A 9119-nucleotide genomic window follows, 5' to 3' on the forward strand; every position below is an offset into this window, starting at 1 on the left:
CCATACTTCTCAGTATAATATAAAATATTAATTCACGATGGAATGGAATTATGAGTGGTCACTTCACCATTGACCAACACCTTATGTGCATCTTACATGATAACACATCATGATGTCAGGACCTTATACTATTCATATCCGTCATGAGATGAGGTATTCTACAAATGTTGATAGCTTCTGGAGGAGTATCTTTTAGATTCACTGTAATTATACATCCGTATAGCCAACAAAATATGCTGCTTATCAATATGCTTTTTTGTGAAATTATATATAGTGGAATTTTCAACAATGTGTTCGTATTTGTAAAAATACACAAAACAAACAACAGACTATTTTACACTAAAATACATAATCACATGAGTGAAATTGACGTCATGAACTTAACTTAACTGCATAAATGCATAACTTAACTCAGTTTCCAATCAAAAACATCTAATATATAGATCACATGACATACACACGGGAAGTTATGTCAGACATTTCGAAAAAAGTGATCACTATAAGTTACAATATAGCCAGTAAATTATCCCAAAGAAATCTATCTCACAACATGCATGTGTACAAAAGTACATAAAGTTCAATACACTATGTACAACGCGAATGCTACCCAATAACTCTACGACATTATTCATTTATATGCAAGTAAAATAGATCCCAGCTAAAAGGGTTGTAGTTTATTGTGGAAACGTGCGTTGATGGGGAATACAGATGATGAATTAATCGTACATTAAAACGGAACAGACAATTCGAATGACAACACACAAAAGACGTTACCAATCAGTCTGAATGCCAGGAGAGATGATGACACAATTCCGTGCGAATTGCCGACAAAAACAGACATAATGGCTCATTTTAGTTATATGATATTGCAATGATGTACTTTGGATGGCGGTTCTATTGGGATTATACATTCTTTATAACATTTGTAAAAGTAGATTTAGAATTTGATAACGAGTTGAGCATTTTCTTTAGTCCAATTTACGATGTGCGCATGACAGAAGAATTATGTAATACATGTTTAGTGGATTATTCACTCTGGTGCAATACGAACAACTGTGGCCATATTACATGTGATTATTGAAGGAATACGAAGATTCTTACAACAAATGAGAAAAAAGTTAAGAAAGTATTTAATATCATCAGTACATCAATGCAAAAAGGATGATTTTAATGGTAGGAATAATTGTTTCCATCACGTGACGTTACTGTGTAAATCAATGCAAAGATTTCATCAGTTCAGATTTCAGTTTCGTGAAAAACGCCTGTCCTCAAAGTGAGTGCTAAAGTGAATAAACGTATTTACCAGTACGAGAATCAATAATTAAGACTACAAAGACAGAAAAAAAGCATGGAACCCAATAAACACGCATGTCACCACATTATACTATGTAACTTACGCAAGTGGTTACTTTTGACATACCGCCTGGGGATGCACACCACAAATCGATGCGACACAAAATGGTCTACTTAAAAGCGGCCCTAGGTCGATTAATCATGACCACTTTTCAGTAACTACACCACCAACTGGTTGCTCTGCCTCAAAATATCATGTATTCAAATTAAACTCGATTATCGAGCACAGTGAATAATTGATAACGGACGCACATCAAGCCAAATATCCGTAATTATGGTAGTTACGTGATTGTGTTCATTTGGCAATTATTATTTGTTAGGATATGGAATAGTAAACTTATCGTAGTTCAGTATTCCGCAACTAAACCTAAATAACTATTTAGTATAATAGTGACGATACCTGACTGTGTGCATTGCCGATGGAAATCCCTCAAATTATTGTTCAGAAAATCCTTAAAATTACAGTTCAGTTATGCAGTAAATAAGACCAAAACTCGGTTAGTAAATGCTATGTTAAATCTTAAACCTGTATCGGTACTGCGTGCATTCCAACACGACGCTCGCGTACGGCGTCAAATCACCTAGTTACACGTCACAACGCGTATTACTATCGGTCAATGGCTATCCCCTAAAATGGTTGCCTAATAAGCTAGCCGCCGCCCTCGCCGATGTACAGTTATAATGCGTTATATACTATATTGCAACATATTCTTATACCACATAGCCATATTAGCCAATCAGATTCGCGCATTCGCCTGTTAATATGATCAATATGATCTAAGCTTTTGCGCTTTAGTTGAAGTGATGAGCGATCTAAAATCGACCACCTCTAATTTGGACGAACCACTTCTTACAGGACAACTACAGTATTATATTTCTGCTCGCCATGGTATCGCACAAAATTCTTGCCGTCAAGATCTAGTCGTACGTGTTTTATATTATGAGGTTATTTGCACAATTTCAGAATGTTGTGTATAACCATATTATTATACGCCTTTTGTAGACTAAAACGTCTTTGTACCGCCTACAGTCTGCTGTTTTATTTTTAGGGATTGGTCAGTTACTTCGGCCTAGGGGGGGGGGGTCGGTGGATCAGTAGGGGGTAGCCTGTTTTTGATTGTGCGAATAGGGGGGGTCACCCTGTTTTGATATCATGAATAGGGAGTCACCATATTTTCCACAATTCACACACGCGCTCATGCATATATTTTAAAAAAAATTATTTCAGAACAGATGATAAAAAACTTAATCGTACAAATGTGTTCTTAATAATAACTATTACCTATATTGCCTATAAATTTGTTGATGCAAAAAATGTTATAGGCTAAATATTTTGAGGTTAAAGTTGCCAAATAACAGATTATGCTATGCGACTAGAACCCCAATTATACAGTTAAGTTTTAAACACATCTCAAGTCCATGTGCTGCTGATATCAAATTATTTTATTTAAAGTCTGAAGTCACCATTGTATGAGATATTTACTGGATTTATCCAATTATAACAGGAGACGGAAAGACAACACAGCAATTAGTACAAAGAGCAGTGACAGTTTTTGTTCATCAAATCAAAAAAGTTAAATTTGTGAAAATGCTGATATATAAATGAAAATAAATGATGAAAAAATAAATAAATAGTTTTTTTTTTTTTTTTTTTTTTTTTTTAACTTTTAAATATGCATATCTGTAAAATACCAAAATCCAACACAAATTTAAACAAACATCACAAAGTTTCCTTTGTTTTCATAAGTACAGACTGTGCTTCGGGTGTAAAGCTTTCCTGGTCTATAAGATATGAAAGATATTTTAAATCCAACTTAGTTTTTAAAGAGTTCAAACCGCCTAGATTCAGATCCTCTTTTCTTATCTTATAAGGGCGTTTATCGAGTGAGTACTCAACAGCTTTGCTTTTATTTACTATCTTTAGCAGCATAGATTTCCCTCCTTCCTGCAGCCTTTTCTGTAGTCATTTTTCGGCTTTATGCTTCCCCTCCCCTCCTATGGTCTATTAAATGCAAACGCTAAAAAATATGTCAAAATTATGGCAAACCATGATATTTTCAATGCACATATAATACATTTTGCAATCATGTCAGAGCCAAAACTGTTAATGTTTCTTTTTTTTTTTTTTTTTTTTTGTCAGCATGCTTTAAAATATAATGTTGGGGGGTCACCCACTTTTTGTTATTTGATAGGGGGTGGGACAACTGAGATTTACAGCTGGCAAAATGGAATCTGACAACCCCCCCCTAGGCCGAAGTAACTGCCCAATCCCTTAGTTGATTATTTATGTACTTCGACATGATGATAAGGATTACCCACACTGTTGTAGAACTTTTGAAATCTCAGCAGACACTGTGGCTGTTAGCGAGTTTCGTCAAACCGGTATGACATACAGACATACATGTATTTTAAAGGTTTTTTCAAGGATTATTTAACGGATTTTAATAAAACTTGGTAGATGCTCTGGGATAAGGCACAAACATGATGAAATTCATGCATATTAATACCCTAATTTGCATTTTTTAGCTTTATTTTTCTACCATTATTTCAACCACTCACCAGATTTCAATGAAACTTGGTACATGGGTGCTCTGGGATAATCCACAGATCTGATTACTTCAGGGTTCAATTCCATTCATATTAATTACCCACTTTGTATAAATGGGTTCTCAAGCAATGTTGCAGATAAGGGCATGTAACTTTTGCTAATTTTTTAGCATCTGACAAGAGATATGACTAACATATCAAATGACCATATATAGTCAATCGACCTAAGTAATATGCATAACGTTGTTGCATATGATGGCATGCATTAAGTGATATAATAAAGGCATATGGTCATGTGACCTATTTAATATGCATAAATGTAATATTACAGACATTTTTTGTTTTATGGGAATTAGAGATGTGCTTCTAATATAGTAAATACAGCATTGCTTAACTGTAATTCTTGCCTCGAATACCCTTAGCGCATTGGAATTCCGATCGAGTAAGAAACGAACGCTCAGAATTTGCATCAGTGGAGTGTATGGTGCGTTCGATTATGCAAATTTCGAATAGGTCACTGACTCGCCCGCCTAGTGGCAAACATGTTCTGTTAAATGCGAAACGATATTAGCGTCTTTAAAAAAGTACAATACAAGGATTAACAAAATACGGGAACTTAGGTACATCGTACGTGTCAGCATCCTTTATTTTATGTTTTTGGCATATCACCTCAAAACCCTGCAAATAGAAGTGTGCATGGAATCATTGGAAGAAACGGTGTGCATTGCCGTGTGATAACTGTCATAAAGGTGATTGACAGGTCATACTTGTTTTCAACTCTGGAAAAACAATTGGAATGTACCAGGTGTGCTTGTGATTTACATAACAAAGGGTGTTTACAACTTTGGAAGGACAATTGGAATCTGCCAGGTGTGCTATTATTTGAATAACAATAGATTTTTATGATCTAATGAGTTGCCTACGTGACACAGGTGCTAGCAAGACCACATCCTGATTGGCTCATGTGGAAACCCATGTGGTGTCCCTGAATCTCGGACATTTATGCGGACAGTTGGGGTCCATCATTTCTACTGTTATCTTGTGTGTAGCTACTACGATATTGTGAGACAAGTGATACAGGCTTCAACCATTCTGTGAGACTTGTATAAACTGCTCTGCGATCTCCTGCTTTCCGCGGTGCCTCCAGAATACAAGCGTTCCTCTGCAAACAAGACTCCTGCATTCGTTGTTGTGTTGCAGAAGCCATTGACTGTCATCAATATCTACATCCTGGAACTGTGAGTTACCACCAATGCACACTTCCCTAAGCAATCCCCTATTTTAATGACGCTTTATTTCTTGTCATTATTTTGAGATGTATTAAAGGATCTTCAACTCGATATTTTTGTGTATGTGTACTTCATTTCCAGTACTATTGTATTGTCTAACCCATTCTAGCAGTGAAATAACCCCCTGTCCAGTGTGAGTTCTGTGGGTGGCTCTCTCAATAGCTTCGGCCCATATTCTCTGCGATTATTTCGCCTGTATTCGCTAGGTGGAGAGGTAAGGGTCAAATAAGTACAATAACACGAGTACAAAAACATATTGTAGAGCACATCGCCACAGAGCTGGGGTGTGACAGGATTGGGCGTATAATAATATGAGGTTATTATGACAGGGATATACTAATCTAACACTATATGCTCTTGTCGGTGAGTGTACGTGACTATCGCAGAAACTTTGAATTCTGCACGACATTGCAGGGTCAAGGTGTTTTTTTTTAAACCTTGTGTGTCGCACATTTACTTGGGTTAAATTAGATTGTCCATTTCATCAGGGACATGCTTTATTGAGTTTGTTTGGTCTGAATAAATTCACTGTTTGGGTGTGCGCGTCATATGTAAACATCGCGGCTTCTGAAATGTCCTAAAATAACATTTCAGCGTTGATTTATATCAAAATACAAGTGAACCAACTTTTGTAGTGTTACGAACTACTTAACCTAGAGTGATCACAGAAAATTCTTGATGTTGTCGTTGGGCAATTGATAACAGTCATCCGTTTGACACATTTCTCGGTTCAAAATAAAAACGATTAAACGATTACAAGTGATTAGTGGAGGTTACAAAACGGGTAAACAAGTGACGAGAGGTGAGTAAAAGACATGTACGACATTGAACAATAAAAATAACAAACGGTTGTACACTCAAATAATTACAATTCTAAAAATACTTAAAAGTACAATAAATCTAATAAAAAGCAATTGAAAAGGCGGGTTTGTACAATTAAAAAGGATATTATTCAGCCATTGTCTAAGATATCGGGGATTATCAGAGAGTTGTCATCCAGGATTGCAATGGCGTCATTAATACACCACTGTGTTTCAAAAACATCTAGAGACTTTGTGAGCAGGTGATAGTTGTATTCATTAGTTACCCGATACCTAATTTGGGATTTAAAACACTGTAATACATTTGTTTGTACCCGATCGTTTAACCTTTTATATCGTGTTACGTGAGTTGACACTTTCATAGTTGCAATTATGTGACAGAGCAAACGATGTGTAGCGGTTCTTTTGCTTGGTGGGCCTAGTACGTACCAAGAAAGTGGTATAGTGTCAATATTTATAAGCTTATTGGTAATTAATTTCAGCAAGTTGAAAAGTGGTGCGAGCCTTGAGCATTCAACAAAAATGTGGGCAAGGTCGTCCCTTTCGTCACAGAAGGGACAAGTATCAGTGGGTTGGGCTTTGGTTTTTAAAAGAAACCCGCCAGTTGGGTAGGCGCCGTGGAGCATGCGCCAATTGAGATCGCCGTCTTTCTCTGTGATTGGGGTCATATAACAATCTCTAAAGACGGGTTTAGAGTTGGGAGAGAGAGAAAGCAAGTCGTGCCATATATTGTTAAACTGTGAGTTATGGTTGGAGAAATACTGCGACTTTATCAGGAATTTGTAAATTTCACCCCTCTCGAATTTGTAGAGCGGAGTGTTCAGAAGGACGTCATTATCGTCGTCTCTATAGGAAAGTTCGATGTGATATTTGATTTCAGTTGACTCATCGGTCACTTTTTGATTGAGTATAATTCGTTGCCACTCTACAGGTATGGCCCGGTGTATCACATCGAGTGCCATCCCCGCTAGCCGCCTCGAATACACATTTATTTTATTATGAATGGCGTCAACGCCTAACCATGTACCATTATTAAAAAGGTCACCGACCTTTGTGAGGCCAGCCTCACGAAAGTGTAAAAGATTCAAAGGTGTGTTTTGAATTGGGTGAATAATTAAAGGATTAAAAAATAACGGCTCTTGGGCAATCTCGTGCAGTGCAGTCGGTCTGTCTTTCCTGATTGTTGAAAGGGAAGACCAGACCGTCAGCAACTCAGAATAAAACTGTGGTAAGTGAACACTGGGTGCCGGAACGTCGACAACAAATAGCTGTTTATCATAGTTTAAATGGTTGAATTCTTGTAAAAAGTGATCAGTAAAAGCAAAACAAGGATGATTAACATTGGAATAGAGGTAATGTTGAATATAGTGAATGCGAAAAGACGCAATACGACTAGGCAAATGTACCAGGCCATGGCCGCCATCAGTAGCTGGTAGATAAACTGTTTCAGCCGGGATCCAGTGCCGTCCCTGCCAGAAAAAGTTCAAAAATAGTTTCTGTAAACTGTTAACAATATGTTTGGGTGGACTAGTGCACATGCAAGAGTGGAGAAGTTTGGACGCAATGAGTTGATTAATTACAATAGTGCGCCCTCTATAGGTCATTGCAGGCGCATAGCGTGACCACCAATCCAGCTTGGCCTCAACGTTTCCAACAACACCATCCCAGTTTTGACTGACAAAAGTGGCGCTATTGCCGAGGTAGGTACCAAGAATTTTTAAACCTTTATTGTTCCACGCTATATTTAAAGGATTGTCAGTCCTATCTTTCCACTTGCCTACCCACAGTCCCTTTGATTTGCCATAGTTTATTCTAGAGTTACTCGCAGACTCGTACACACGCAACCAGTGTTCAAGCTTGTTAAAGTCATTGTTTTGGGTTAAAAAGAAACTAATGTCGTCTGCATAAGCAGATAGATTAACAGGTTTGCGAGTATACACCCCATGTATTTGACTTTCAGTTCTTACTTTGTGTAGAAGTGGTTCAATAGCCAGTGTATATAGCTGACCAGATAAGGAACAACCCTGACGAATACCACGTTGGAACAAGACTGGACTGGTCATAGTGTTATTAACACGAACAAGACTTTGCGTACTAGAGTAGATTAGTTGAATGTACTTACAAAATTGATCTCCATAGCCGAACGCTTCTAGGGTTTTGAAAAGGTAGTCGTGGTTGATGCGATCGAAAGCCTTTTCCTGGTCTAAGGCGACGATCCCAAGTGGCAATTGGTTGATATTACAGTAATCTATGACGTCACGCACCAGATGGATGTTGTCAAAAATTTGCCGCCCCGGAACACAGTAGGTTTGGTCGGGGTGAATTATGTCAGGTAGGGTAGATTTAAGCCTCATGGAGAGCGCTTTAGTGAGTATTTTATAATCGGAGCAGAGCAAGCTGACTGGTCTCCAGTTTTTCAACAAACTGTTGTCACCCTTTTTGGGGAGTAAAGTGATGACGGCGCGTCGACACGACAATGGGAGTTGGCCGTCCTCAACTGAGGCGTTGAGGACATCGTGAAGATCAGGGCCCAACAAAGACCAAAAATGACGAAAAAATTCACCAGGCAGACCGTCAATGCCAGGAGACGTACCTTTAGATAATAGTTTAACAGCGCAAGTCAATTCATCAAAAGACAGAGGGGCGTCACACATGTTTTTAAGCGTTTCGTCAAGTTGGGGAAGTCCCTTGTGTAGACGGACTTGACATTCAGTTGATACGGGGTCAGGTGAGAACAAGTTAGAGTAAAAGTTTTTTGTGAGAGTTCGCATTTCAGCCAGTGACTCAGTCGTAGTGGAATTTGGGCGTTGTAACTGGGTCATGACCTTTTTACTTCCCCTCTGTTTTTCGATAGCTGAGAAAAAAGAGGTAGGCGCATTAGTTTCATTAAGCATTTTATGCCGCGATCTTATAGCAGCTCCTTTTGATTCGTTGTGCATTACAGTTTGCAATAATGCCCTTTTTTCGTTTAATTGCGTTGTGAGTGCATCAGTGGGTTGAACGATTTGTTCAAGGGTATGTATGTCGTCACAAATAGTTTGTTTAATGCGCTTGTAGTTGTTGCTGAGTTTCGCGCTATATTGTTTTGTTAGTTCCTTTATTTTAAGTT

This window comes from Saccoglossus kowalevskii, chromosome 5 (genome assembly GCF_978046115.1).
Source record: "Saccoglossus kowalevskii chromosome 5, keSacKowa6.1, whole genome shotgun sequence".
Taxonomy (NCBI): Eukaryota; Metazoa; Hemichordata; class Enteropneusta; family Harrimaniidae; genus Saccoglossus; species Saccoglossus kowalevskii.